Source organism: Rhineura floridana, chromosome 16 (assembly GCF_030035675.1).
Source record: "Rhineura floridana isolate rRhiFlo1 chromosome 16, rRhiFlo1.hap2, whole genome shotgun sequence".
Classification (NCBI taxonomy): Eukaryota; Metazoa; Chordata; class Lepidosauria; order Squamata; family Rhineuridae; genus Rhineura; species Rhineura floridana.
In genome coordinates this window covers 34,074,667-34,089,027 of record NC_084495.1, presented here as the reverse complement: position 1 = coordinate 34,089,027, position 14,361 = coordinate 34,074,667, and the positions used below count along the sequence as shown (strand labels likewise).

The window sequence follows — 14,361 nt, the reverse complement described above, 5'->3', positions numbered from 1 at the left end:
AAAGCCTTTAGTTGTGCCCTTCATCTTAGAAGCAAAATAAGAACATCAAGAGAGCCTGGCTGCTGGATCAGGCCAGTGGCCCATCGAGTCCACTTTCCTGTTCTCACAGTGGCCATGGGATGCCTCAGTGGGAAGCCCACAAGAAGGAAGTGAGAGCAACAGCAGCTCCCCCCACTTGTGATTCCTGTTGTTGTTGTTATATGCCTTCAAGTCAATTACAACTTATGGTGACCCTATGAATCTTTTGGATGCATTCATAGGGTTTTAATGGTAAGAGGTATTCAGAGGTGGTTTACCATTGCCTTCCCCAGCCTTACGCACCTGGTATTCCCAGGCGGTCTCCCATCTAAGTACTAACCAGGCCTGACTCTGCTTAGCTTCCGAGATCAGTTGAGAGTGGGCGTGTTCAGGGTGGTATGGCCGTAGTATGTGATTCCTAGCAACTGCCATTCAGAAGTGTACTGCCTCGGACAGTGGAGATAGATTCTCCCCTCCCACTCCTCCTCAGTTTCTGAACTCAAAAGCCGCTACATGGCAAAACAGTCAGTCTTTAATCAGAAAGGGACTCTTGGCTTGCATGCCTGTTATGCACACTGAGATAAAGCAAGCAAATGAAACAGTTGTAGAAATACACATGTATGCAAATGAACTACAAATAAGCTCTGTTCTTCCCCCAAGTCCTGATGAAAAGTGATGGGATGGGGAGTGGCAGAAGGGAAGTCTTTCAGTCCTAAAGTATTATTTTCAGAAGAGAGAAATGTGTTTTCTCTCTGACAAAAAAGGAAGTTGGGTTATGATAATATAATTCTGGTTATGGTGGAATGCTGAGACTCTAGGAAGCAAAAGATAAAAGGGAGAGGAACAATAGACTGGGAAGAAGGTTTTTTTTTTTTTTTTTTGCAGGGGTTCTGTATTTTCTGTTAGAAGATCATTTTTGGAAACAAACAGATACTGAATGTGAATGTGGAACAGACCAGAGCTGGCATGGCTGTAGTAATACATTTAGATCAGACAGTTGCATGGGAAGTTGCTTCTTCACGGTCAAAGATGGACTTTTGTGGAGACCCAAACTCATGTATCGTAATGGCTTTTCTTTCTGAGTGTGGTGTGTGTGTGTGTGTTGGCTTGTTCACACATTACAATGAACACAGAGACATGCTGACTCTAAAAATATACAAGAGTTTGTTTGAAAAGGTGTACGCTTGTTGATTTGTACAGCCCGGCTGTTGTGTACACAGGTACTCAGACTGTACACTCATGGAACATGACATGTGGATAGCTGTGCCAGTGTACAGTTCAACGATTTGTGCACACAGGTACAGAGGTGGCACACTCGTTGAATGCAACGTGATTCGCCAGTATGGAAATCGTGCTAAATAAAATATATAAAAATAAAATAACTGAGTTTGCACAGCTCCTATTTCTAAGCATTTCAGCACTTACAAAAGAAAGTGAACATCTGCAATGCGCATCTTAACTTCTCCTTCAGAGGCGGAAGTGAAGATCAAGTAATGCTCTCCACAGCAAGTGGAAGCAAAGACTTGAGTATTTCAGAAGAGCCTGGCTGCTGGATCAGGCAAATGGCCCATCTCGTCCAGTATCCTGATCTCACAGTGGCCAACCAGATGCTCCATTTGGAAACCCAGAAACAGGACATGAGTGCAACAGTGCTCTCCCCACCTGTGGTTCCTAGCAGCTGGCATTCACACACAAACACACATTTCCAGAAAAGGGCCTATGATTGTCAGATGTGGCGGTAGTGGGGAAGCATCCATTTAGATAGGATCAGATGCTCCCTGTAGGCAAGATGGCTGTACTTAACACATCCTTTTGTCCATGCAAGTGACTTCAAGAGGTGTGAACTTGATGAGATATTTCTCTATCTTCCCTTCCTGCCAGCCTCTCCGTGTGTATTCAGGCATACAAGCAAGCAAGCAAAGACCCCCAGTGCCTACATGTTTATTTATTTATTTAAAATATTTATATCCCACCCTTCTACCCTATAATAGGGCACTCAGGGCAGCTTACACTAAAATCAAACACATACATAATAAAACTGAACACAATAAAGATCACAAAAACATTAAAATAAATCAAAATACATAAAATACAATTAGAAATACAATGCAATACACACACACACACACACACACATATATGGGAGTGGTACTGAAGGGACTAAAGAGGTAAAATAAAATAAAAGGCTAAAATCAGTTCAGGCTCTACCTTCAGTCCCTCCCAAAGGCTCTCTGGAACAAGATCATTTTCAGAAGTCTCTGGAAAACCATCAGGGAGGGAGCAGAGCGGGCTTCTTGGGGTAGGGTATTTCAAAGCTTTGGGGCCACAGCTGAAAAGGCTGTCTCCTGCATGCCTGTCAGTCTAACATCTTTCATTCCAGGCATCCAGAGAAGACCAGAGGCAGATGATCTTAAATCCTGGGCAGTTACATATGGGCGTAAGCGGTCCCCCAGGTACATTGGTTCAAGGCCGTTTAGGGCTTTAAAGGTCAGAACCAGCACTTTGAATTGGGTCCAGAAACAAATTGGGAGCCAGTGGAGTTGATAAAACACAGGGGTGATATGCTCCCTATGCTGTGCTCCAGTTAACATTCTGGCTGCTGCATTTTGAACCAACTGCAATTTCTGAACCGTTTTCAAAGGCAGCCCCACACAGAGTGCATTACAGTAATCAAGCCTCGATGTCACCAATGCATGTGTCACTGTGGCCAAGTCAACTGCATCCAGGAATGGGCGCAGCTGGTAGACCAGTTTGAGTTGGCCAAAAGCACTCCTGACTAATTTGTTTAACTGGCTAGTTGTTGGCTCATTTTGGGGAAATGAGTCTTTGGCTAGAAATGGAACTCACTCCCACAAGAGGCAGTGATGATGGTCAACAACTTGGATGGCTTTAAAAGAGGATTAGACAAATTCATGAAGGACACACACACACACACACGCACACACACACACACACACACACACACCCTGCCAGTTCAATTTGCAGTTTGGCTATCTTCTCCTATGATCAAAGAGGTGGCTGTTTTTTTTTGGGGGGGGGGACAGGGCAATCATCTGGAAATGCAAGCTGTTGGATTTCCCTGTTTGGATTGTTATCATATTTCCCCTGGGGTACTTGGAGGATTGTTTCAGTCAGACTGATTGTCAATATTGGCGATGTCAAAATCTTTCACCTGGACCACAGTTAGTATCCCTGGCTCAGGAACACACCATCAGATGGATACTGCTTTTTGGCAGGCATCAATCTAAATCAGAGGTGGGGAACTGTGGCCCTCTAAATGCTGTTGGACTCCAAATCCCATCACCCCTGACTATTAACCATGCTATCCAATGGCAATGGGAGTTGGAGTCCAACAACGTTTGGAGGGCCACAGAATTACCATCCCCGATTTAAACATACTAGCTCTCAGAACCTCAACTTTTGAAAATGGCAGCTGTCCAAACTCCGTTTTCCCCATCAGACCACTTCCCTGCTTTTCCTGGAGTAACAGGAGAACTCCTTTAGCTAGATTTGTGGTCCACAAAGTCTGCTTGTCCAAATCTTTCAGCTGTGAAGGTTTTGGGTGTTTGGATGGGCGTCCTGCCTTCCAAAATAGTAGGGAAGCTCAGTTAGATATGTGACTCGGTTGCCTCACTTGAAGGTGTGGGGTGACGTCTGATGAGCCTTAGGCATCACTCAAAGCTGTGGATTGATTTTGGGGGGTGAGAGTTGGCACTTATCTTCAGCCACAAAGAAGGAGGACTCAAAAGACAATCTGAGTGGCATTTGACCAGTCAAATTCTGTGGGATGACTCTTTGAGGTTCAGGTAGGTGCATTGACTTTTTTAAAAAGGGTGGTGCTTCAGTGTCTTGCTTGATTGTCCAAGAATGACAATCTTAGCTTACTCTACTATCTGCTGCCCTGGTAGCAAACTCAGGTGGCTTGTATTTTTTGGACAGGTTGGATATCAGCCTGATAGACAGAATTTGCTACTTGGCCTTAAAGTAATGTGGCCCTTCCCCCAATGTGATGCCTCCCAAATGTTGTTGGACTGCCATCCCTGACCATTAACCATGCTTGCTGGCACTTGGAATCCAGCCACATCTGGAGACCACCAGGATGGAGATGGCTGCATCTAAGGCATGGGTAGAGACCCTATGTAGCCCTGCCAATGTTGCCAGACTACATTTCCCATAAGTCTCAGCCCGAGGCCAGGGCTTATGGGAATTTAGTTCACCACTCCTGCTCTAAGGTGGGGAGATGACTGGCAGGAGATATACTTATATTTCTAAAAATGTCATCCAGAGTGTGGGCCTTAATCTAAAACACTACTTCTCTGGGCTCTGACTTTCCATATTTCCAGAGTCTTTGAACATCCCCCCCATGTGTTCCATGTCAGTATCAACTCAACTAAACTTTGCCAGTCTAGAGTTCTGAATTGGTTGTCACTCCTCTTGTGGAATCTTCACAGGCAGGTTGGATTGCTCAAATTATAGTTCAAGTTCGATTCTCCATCCGATGCAGCTCAACATGAACTAAGATGCCTGATGACAATACCATGAAAGGCAATGCACACATAGAGGACACAGTCATATACAGTGCTGGGTTGCCAAAACATGTTTCTTCAATTTATTCCCCCCCTTTCTTTTCTGTGTGCATGAAAAAAAGAGGGATGGAAACATTAGCACATAGCAGAAGGAACAAGGGACAGATAACTTGCAAGGAGATTTACCTAACTGCATCTAGCACATTTTGTTGTTTAACACAGAGGCGGGAGTCATAGCAACTGTTAGATCCCACATTGTTATGATACCACGGAGAGACACATTGTCTTGTAAAAAGGAGAGCTAACCTTGAGATTGGTATGGCAATTTGTTGAGTGGTTAACAGCAATTTTCTTTTTAGAGCAGCACCTCTGTTTTAATGGATGCTTTTATTTCATGTCAATCTCTCCTTTGGAGAGGATTTTCAAAATTTTAATTAGTGTCAAAATAAATTTATCAACTGCACAGGCCAAATTTTAAGACCTGTGAAACTCCCTCGTTATGAAACCTTGCAGAGACAAAACTCTTTGCTTTCCAAACAACACTGAGATGCTGTGCTGAGTAACACCTCATTTGGACTACCGCAATATGTTGTACATGGGACTGCCTTTGAAGACTGTTCAGCAACTTCAGTCAATGCAAAATATATTGGTTAAGCCAGGCTTCCCTAACCTGGTACCCTCCAGATGTCTTGGATTCCAACTCCCATCAGCCTCAGCCAGTTTGGCCAATGGTCAGGAATGATGGGAGTTGGAGTCCAACAACATCTGGAGGGCATCAGGCTGGAGAAGGTGGATTAGTCTATGTGGTTGGACCAGTTGAATGGAACATACATTTCTTTAATTAATTAATTTAGAAAAATGTATAAACTGCTCAATCAAAAACACAACAAACCCAAACAAACTTCTAAGCAATGCTCATTAAAAATACAAAGAGTTGTATTCAACTAACTTTTACTCAGAGTTGTTGTTGTTATGTTCCTTCAAGTCAACCACAACTTATGTCAACCCTATGAATCAGCCACCTCCAACAGCATCTGTCGTGAACCACCCTGTTCAGATCTTGTAAGCGCAGGTCTGTGGCTTCCTTTATGGAATCAATCCATCTCTTGTTTGGTCTTCCTCTTTTTCTACTCCCTTCTGTTTTCCCCAGCATTATTGTCTTTTCTAGTGAATCATGTCTTCTCATGATGTGTCCAAAATATGATAACCTCAGTTTCATCATTTTAGCTTCTAGCAATAGTTATGGTTTAATTTGTTCTAACACCCAATTATTCATCTTTTTCGCGGTCCATGGTTGTAAACTCATAGCAGAAGCTTAAAGCTGGCCTAATAGCCTGCAGTTCTTTTAGCATGCTGACAGAAACAGACTCCATCATCCACAAATATATTCACTGTTACTATTTGCATGCATTTGTTCATTGTGAAACAATTCCCCCACCCCTCCCTTAGACTATTTTCAGCAGATTGGGACTTTGTAGGTAATGCTGGTTGTTTCAATGTCACCTTTGAAATCATTTATCTCCTGGGTGACTCTACAGCTATCACAACAGATTGGGATGAGAAGAATTGACTGGTCTCACTAGGCCAGGTGTAACTGTGCATGATGCTTGTTAAGCACTTAATGTTATCTGTCTCCAAGCAGCCGCTTTCCACCATTCTCTGCTGATTTACTTTGCTCTCATTCTCCAGGGTTTTTTGCAGATAGTGGAATAATGCTATTCACAAGGTGCTTGTGCCAATCAAAACTAGAAAACAGAGAGTCTCTTGATTGGTTATCTGCCTGCGAGGGAGTAAATCATAGGGTGAATAAAGAGGCAATGTGTAGTCATTTGGGGACAATCTCATTGGAATGTTAGTCCCCATCTACAGAATACATTCAAAGCAGTATCACACCACTGTAGACCCTCATGGCTTCCCCCCTGGTTAAAGTGTTGGACTTCACTCAGGGAGACATGGCTTCAGTTCTCAGCTCAGCCATGAAGCCCACTGTGTGACCTTGGGCCAGTCATTATCTCTTTTCCTAACCTACCTCATAGGGTTGCTGTGAGGGAAAAATGGCAACCGTGTACAGGGCTAGTTCCAGGTTTGGGGGACCCTTGGGCAAGAGACCCTTTCCCTCTGGGATTCTATCCCCTGTCTGCCATTGTTGCCAACTGATGCTGCTCCTTTGCCTCATTATTGCTGCCAGAAAGAGCTAACAAGCACCTAGGCAGCGATAGCTCCTCATCTTCCTTCTCACCACTACAGTTGTTTGCTTGCTTATCCCAGATGGGTCAGATCCAGAGATGGGTGACCAAGCAGGTTGCAATGGCGAAGAGGAGGAGAAGGTCCAGAGGGTTCTTCTCAGTGGGTTCTCTGCTTGCATGTGGGCCCCTGGAAGGCGCCTGACCATGCCAACTCTTGGTGCCGTCCCTGATCATGAAAACTGCCATAAACTCCCTGCAGGAAGGATGGAATAAAATCCAGGTATCTATTCCTAACAGGCCAGCTACGCATTGCCTGTGGTGGGCAGAGGAGTCTGGAGTGCTAAATTTGACAGGTCTCTTGGTAAAGGAGCTGCATATGTTATTGGTTTATCCAACAACCATCTTGCCATGTTTTCAGGGCTGGGAATGACTCATTCAGGTGTAAGTGGGGAGAGGCATTCTCTGTCTAGAAACCGTAATGCACAGATCGACCATGCACAGAGCTCATTGTTCAGGCAGTTCTGCTGCCCCTGCGAATGTCTCTCTGAGAGGACTCTTTGGAATGAAGCATTAATGAACAAGTAATGTTTATTGCAAATAATTGAAATACAGAGCAGAGCTATTTGTAGGGGGCTTTATTATTTCTCTCTTCAAGGAGAGCTGTATCTCGGAATCGGTTGGCTTAGGAGGAGAGGGGCTTTCCTGCAGTTTCCCCTTGGCCACATTGGGATTAAGGCTCCTTGTCAGTCTGCGCATGTGGAAATTCTGAGGCGTAAACTGATCTCTTCTGAGAGGCATCATGAGGAGCAAATCTCCAGCCTTCCTGCAATTAGTACATAGGTAGCCAACCAGAGATGCATGTAGATCACTTTTCATACCCCATTCCATCTTCTTCTTCTTCTTCTTCTTCTTCTTCTTCTTCTTCTTGTTGTTGTTGTTGTTGTGTGACTTGAGGGCCCTCAATGAGTGTTCCTGTGCTTGTGTGCACATTGTGTGTGGGTGTGTGTAAGAGAACAGAATGGCAAGATATAAATTCACCTTTTCCAGTTATTAAATGTACTCATTCCAGTTGGTTGCTGTGGTGATGGCTACAGTATCGGACCTTGGCAAGATGACAAGCAATTAAAAAACTAAGAACCCTCGCTGTGTTCAGGCATTTTCTCACAGGGAGACCTCTGAGCTCTGCCTGCTTCTGACATTGTTAGTTATTGAATCAATTACATGAGATGGGTTTGACAGGTGTAATTATATATTTGTAAGGTGATTATGTATGACTCCGTCGTACGGAGCAATGAACAAGCCTGTTCCTTTGCCTTCATTTCAGCAGTCGGCTTCTCAAGAGTAGTGCTGAAGTTGGGCTGGTGGTTTGGAAAAGAAGCAACATTATACATTAATTCTCTGGGCAAAATGGAATGGATTTTTTCATTCCACTGAGGATCACACACGATGGTCAGGGATGAGAGCTATGATCCCGAATGCCCACAGTTTGATTCTCACCTCGGCCATAAACATGACTTGTTGACAAGACAAAGCATCACTTTTTTCCGTCTCTGTTCTGGACCTGCAATATACAGTTGATATAATAGTATCAGCCTACCCAACAGGACTGTTGTACTGATTAGAGAAAGAATGCAAGAGGAGTACTCCACTCAAGACTTTCTGCTATTACAGAGAATGAGGGTGTCTTGGAAAGAGGGTGTCCCTCTCAGGAAGAAGGAAGGGATCCCTTAGAAGAGACCTTGAAGCGGATATCTTCTTGCAGTGAGCATACTCCTCTGGGGGACAGAGGTCTCCTAGTAATGGGGGAGGGTTCAATCAGGAGAGACACAGGAAGCTGGTTTTGTGCTGAGCACATCATGCAGCATCCTGTCTACCTGGTGTGAAGGTTGCAGATGTCTCATTGTGTCTTGATAGGCTGGCGGGGGAAATGAGAACACAAGAAGAGCCCTGCAGGATCACGCCAGTGGCTCATCTAGTCCAGCATCCTGTTCTCACAGAGGCCAACCAGATGCCCCAATGGGAAGCCCACAAGCAGGACCTGAGCGCAGGAGTGCTCTCCTCTCTTGCAATTCCCAGGAACTGGCATTCAGAGGCATGCTGCTTCCATAGGTGAAGGAGGAACGTGGCCATCGGGATGTGAAGAAGTAGACACGCACAAAGGGAAACTGGTATGGGCAGGAACCAGGGTTCAGGGGTGTTGCTAGACCTTTAAAACACTCAGGGCCACTGGGTCATGGCACAAATTTGCATAAAATGTGCACATGCTATTTTATACGTACAGATGCAACTTCAGGCTGACTTTCAACGGGAAAGCCACCTGGTAAGCAAAGGCTTGCATCCAATGCTGGTCCAACTCAGAGTAGACCCATTAAAGTTAATGAACATGAGCAACTTCATTAATATCAATGGGCCTACTCTCAGTAGAATTTAGTTGGATGCAATCCAAAGTTGTTGGTTTTTTTAAAAAACAAACAAACGAACAAAACTTAACCAAAGAATCAAGAGTGGAATTTTGCTTGTGCAGTTGGGCTTTCCTGCCTCTTCCTTCCTGATGTATCTTCTCCTTTGATCCCCTAAAAATCTGCCCTCTGTGTGTGTGTATGAGAGAGAGAGAGAGAGAGAGAGAGAGATGGTGCTGTAACTCCCCATGAAAGAGGGGGTTCTTTTTCCAGTTGCAGAAGGGGCATTCTTGGGCCCCATCTCCACAGTACATATAAAGCAGTATCATTCCACTTTAACAGTCATAGCTTCCCCCAAAGAAAACAGGGAAGTGTAGTTTGTTAGATGCTAGGTGTTGTTAGGAGACCTCCTATTCCTCTTGGAAATGGAAATGGACCGCCTTCAAGTCGAACCCGACTTACGGCGACCCAATGAATCAGGTTTTCATGGTAAGCGGTATTCAGAGGGGGTTTACCATTGCCTTCCTCTGAGGCTGAGAGGCAGTGACTGGCCCAAGGTCGCCCAGTGAGCTTCATGGCTATGCGGGGATTCGAACCCTGGTCTCCCAGGTCATAGTCCAACACTCTAACCACTATGCCACACTGGCTCTCTATTCCTCTTACAGAGCTATTATTCCCAGAGCAGTTTAACAGTCAATCCTTTCCCCCCCCATAGAGCTCTGAGAATGGTAGCTCTGTGAGGGGAATAGGGGTCTCCTAACTAGCGGTGGCTGGTGGCCCCATGTCCCTGGGGCAGTGGAACCCGCTCTGGGTTTTATTCCAAACTTTCAAGGAGCAGTCAAAGGTTCTGAAACCTAAAAAGATAGCTGCTTGAAATTTCGGAGTAAAACCTGGAGCGGATTCCACTGCCCCACTGACATGGAACCACCAGCTGCCACTGCTCCTAACAATTCTCAGCACCCTTAATGGAATATAGTTTTCTGGGGGAAGCCATGACTTTTAAAATGGTATTTCACTATTATTTTGTATTTTGGTCGTTCTTTGGTTCTTTTATTGTTTGTTTGTTTTTGTTTCTTGATTTATTGTATTTATTGTATTTATACACTGTGCTTGTTTTATCTTTTGTACACCGCCCAGAGAGCCTCCGGGCTTAGGGCGGTATATAAATAAAATAAAATAAATAAATGATTGTGCTTTAAATGTGTAGTATGTATGGGGCCTTGATCTCATCTTGAAGAGGCCAGACTATATGACAGTAGTGGGGGGCCTCTTGTCTAATTAGGGTCTCCAGACCTCCCCATTTGGCCCATGATATTACATATAAGATCCTGACTACTTCTGTTGCTAATATTAAGTAACGGTGGCTGGGGAGCAATTATAAAGCCATCCTTGCTAACATATGGATTCCTTGACTGGTATGCTAATTGCCTTTTCAGACTGCAATGTAAAATTATGTTTTCAAGGATAGCTGTGAGGATGAAGTAAGATATACTCCAATGCCAAATATTTTTTTTGCTTGCCGACTGATTGAAACGAACAAAAGAAAAAGAGAAAAGGGATGTTCACGTGCCGATGGAGCAAGCAGATGAAATGGGACATAAGCCAAAAAACTGGAAGTAATCAGAGTGTTTTCGTTGCCTCCTCCTGGTGGAAGCTTTTATTACGAATTGGGCCTGTTTCGATCAGCCTTTCTCCAGCGGCAGCGGTTCCAAGTCAAGATCCCAGCTGCTTTCCCGATCTCATACTTCATAACGTGCGTAGAATGTATGACCTTTGCTGCTGTTCCAAAAAAGTTTCTCAAGCATTCCCTCTTACGGATGAAGTTTCAGAAGACGTCCTGCTTGGCGAGTAGCCTTGTTGGCCATGTGGGCTCTCCTGAACATAGGGGATTCCTCCAGCTCTAGGAATTGGCCCAGACTCACTGGTGATTGTATGTGATTGCTACTAGTATTTTCTCACTCCAGGAATACAGGAAGCTGCCTTAGACTGAATCAGTTCACTGGTCCATCTAGCTAAGCTTTCTTTCTACATTGACTGCCAATGGCTTGCTTCTGATCTAATCAACATCATAGGAACTTAGGAAGCTGCCTTAGACTGAGTCAGACCATTGATCCATCTAGCTCTGTACTGTCTACACTGACCGGCAGTAGCTCTCTAGGATTCCAGACTGGGTACATCCCCAGGAGAGCTGGGACCTTTGGCATGGAAAGCGGATGCTCTGCCACTGAGCTACACCCCTTCTCTAAGGAGACTCTCTGCTTTTGTGACACCCGTAGGGACAGGACGAAGAATTTCCAGCAGTGAGCAAAGCACAGGAAATATATACCGTTGGCAGTGATTAGTGGCAAAGGGAGTTGAGTAATCTGAGGTTAAAGTAGAGTTTTCTTCATCTTAGAGCTGATCTACAAGTTCAGAAAAACGTGTGGCACCTCTAGTCTCACTTCTGATTAGAATGGAAGGCCATATCTTTGAATGCTCTCCTACATTAAAATGTGTAATATGTGATTCTTTACCCCCATTCTGAAGTAGTACAGGCCTCCATTGCAATGAGTAAGGGCTCCACTGATGTTAGAAACCAGTGCACTCAGATGCCAAGGTGGATGTCTGGGTTAGGGCAAACCCAAACTGGTGGTTTCTTTTTGGTATTTATTTGTAGTGACTACTGAGGACTAGACGCTTGTGTCTGAGAAAAAAATGAATCTTTGAGCCAACACACTTTGCTTTAAAATATCATCCAAAGAAAGAAAACAGTTATTCCATGACAGGTTTGATCCACGAACTTGCTACTTTAAACTCTGTTGAGTTGCAATAGAAAAAAAAAACAGAGCAAAAAACCATTGAACAGACCACAGCTGAGGCATTAATACCCCTGCCCCTCCCTGAACACTTTGACACGAGCAGTGACCAAATTAGGGACACACACTTCCCAGATCAGCTCTCCTGGATTAATTCTTGTCCTCTGCACGTGCATGGATTTCGTTAACACTGATGTGACAATTAGGGGTAATTCTCACTCGGATGGTGAACGTGTGTCTGAGGTCTACAGCTTCAGAATACTGGAGGGACCTCACTTGACTGAATTCTGCTCCATACCAAAATGAACAAATAAGCAAATAATAAAAAAAATCCCTGCACATAGACGAACAGTACACTGGGATAAACCTAGGACAGAATCCTTCCCCTTTATATATAGCTTTCTGTCTGCAGTGATTTTTTAATGGAGCAGATTTCAATCACTGAGTCCGCACTGAGAGTCTGAAATGCTCCATGGCAGATACAAGTTTACCACCTCAATAATTTTTATTACTATTCCTACAATTTATATACCACTTATATTTAAACAAAACTGAGCTGTTTACAACAGAGATTGAAAGATCTTAAACAAACAGCGAGTACAAATACACAGATACATACAGAGATACCCCCCCAATAAAAATAAACATTACATATACAAATCAGCAACAAAAACACAAGGAAGGATCACAACAAATATAGTAAGCCACTACACAAAATATCCTCAATGTGAATTAGGCTCCAGTGGATTATTTGTAGGCATCTTTGCAACTGAACACCTCCCCCCACACCTTAGAAGTTACAAGAAGCATGTGGTGAAATGAGGAGCTGTAGGGGAGAGTGGAAGACAACCTTCTTCACAGTGGTGCCAGCTGACTTTCATATTTTCTTTTCAATGACCCTACTGGAAGCATGTTTTTCCAACCTCCTGGCCACGCCCCAGCATCGTTTCTCCCCCTTTCATTCCAAGTGTGATGCCATCACCATCAGCCCCAGGTGGCCAACCACCCTGCTAGAATGGTGGTGGTGGTACAAATGGCTCAGCATGTAGTATGTATATCCAGCCAGATGGCTTCTTCAGTTGGGCATCTGTTCTCTGAAAGGATGCTCAACAGAGGGCACTGCCTTATCCTGTGTCAATCCATTGGCCCTCCTAGCTCAGTATGGTCTTCTACATTGACTGGCAACCGAACTTCAGAAATTTCAGGCAGGAGTTCTCCCCAACCCTACTTGGGGATTTATTTATTTGTTTATGTATATCCCGTAGGGTTGCCAGGTTCAATCCCTGAGACTGATCCTGTATCTTTAGGAGAAGAGGAAGTCAGCCAAGTGCAGGTGTTCTTGCAACCCTGTAATGGGAAAAACCACAAGGTGGAATTCTGCACAACTTTTAAAGATACAGAAGACCTCTTGGAGGCTGGGCCTGGCAACCAAGACGTCTTTTGTATCTTTAAAAGTTGTGCAGGGGGAAGGGAGAATTCCACCTTGTGGCTTTCCTGTTACAGGGTTGCAAGAACACCTGCACTTGGCTGACTTTCTTTTCTCCTAAAGATAGAAGATCAGTCTCAGGGATTGAACCTGGCAACCCTAATATCCCGCCCTTCCTCCCAGCAGGAGCCCAGGGCGGCAATTGAATCTGGGATTGAATCTGGGACCTTCTGCATACAGAGCAGATGCTCCACCACTGAGCTCTAGCTGCTTCCTTCATTCAAGAATGGTACCCAGAGTTAACTACATGTCCAGAATAATGATTCTAGGATTACTAGAGAAGATGCCCATCTGTTTCAGCATCCTGTTTCAAACAGTGACCAACAGCTGGAAGTAATAATGATTAGTAGATAGATGATGATAATGGTAGCTAAGAAACTTATACTGCAAGGTTGGAAGAAGAAATTTCTACCATCCTGTTCTCACAATGGCCAACCAGATTCTTATGGGAAGCCCACAAGCAGGACCTGAGCGCAACAGCACTCTCCTCTCCTGCGGTTTCCAGCAACTGGTATTTGGAAGCATACTGCCTCTGACCATGGAGGCGTAGCCTAATCCTCATGGTTGGCAGCCATAGTAGTTAGCCACACTGGGAGGCTTTTCTGGGCTAAAAATGCTTTAAATAAATGCATACATTAACACAATAGTATATTACTGTAGTTATATTGTGATATATCTGATTGCATACTGCCTAGAAATTCTAAATACAAGGAAGGGATTATAAGAAAGTGTTTCAAACAAATAAACTCCAGCCATTAATAGACCATTTGTCTGTGAATTTTTAAAACCCTTTTGTGAAACCATCTAAAGTAGCAATGCTCCAGAGTCATCAGGAAATACGATTATACTAGCAAACGGAAGATGTTGTACAACCTCTCTGCTCTTCTCTCTCTCTCTCTTTTATAGAGCAGTTGGTTTCTGACACCAAAATGATCCCATGTGGTTTATTTA

General features: G+C 44.1%; 1 pseudogene; it reads right to left on the bottom strand.

Moving 5' to 3' along the window:
* Positions 1-310: 310 nt before the first annotated feature.
* Positions 311-428, bottom strand: LOC133371580 (5S ribosomal RNA; annotated as a pseudogene).
* Between the last annotated feature and the right edge of the window lie 13,933 nt (positions 429-14,361).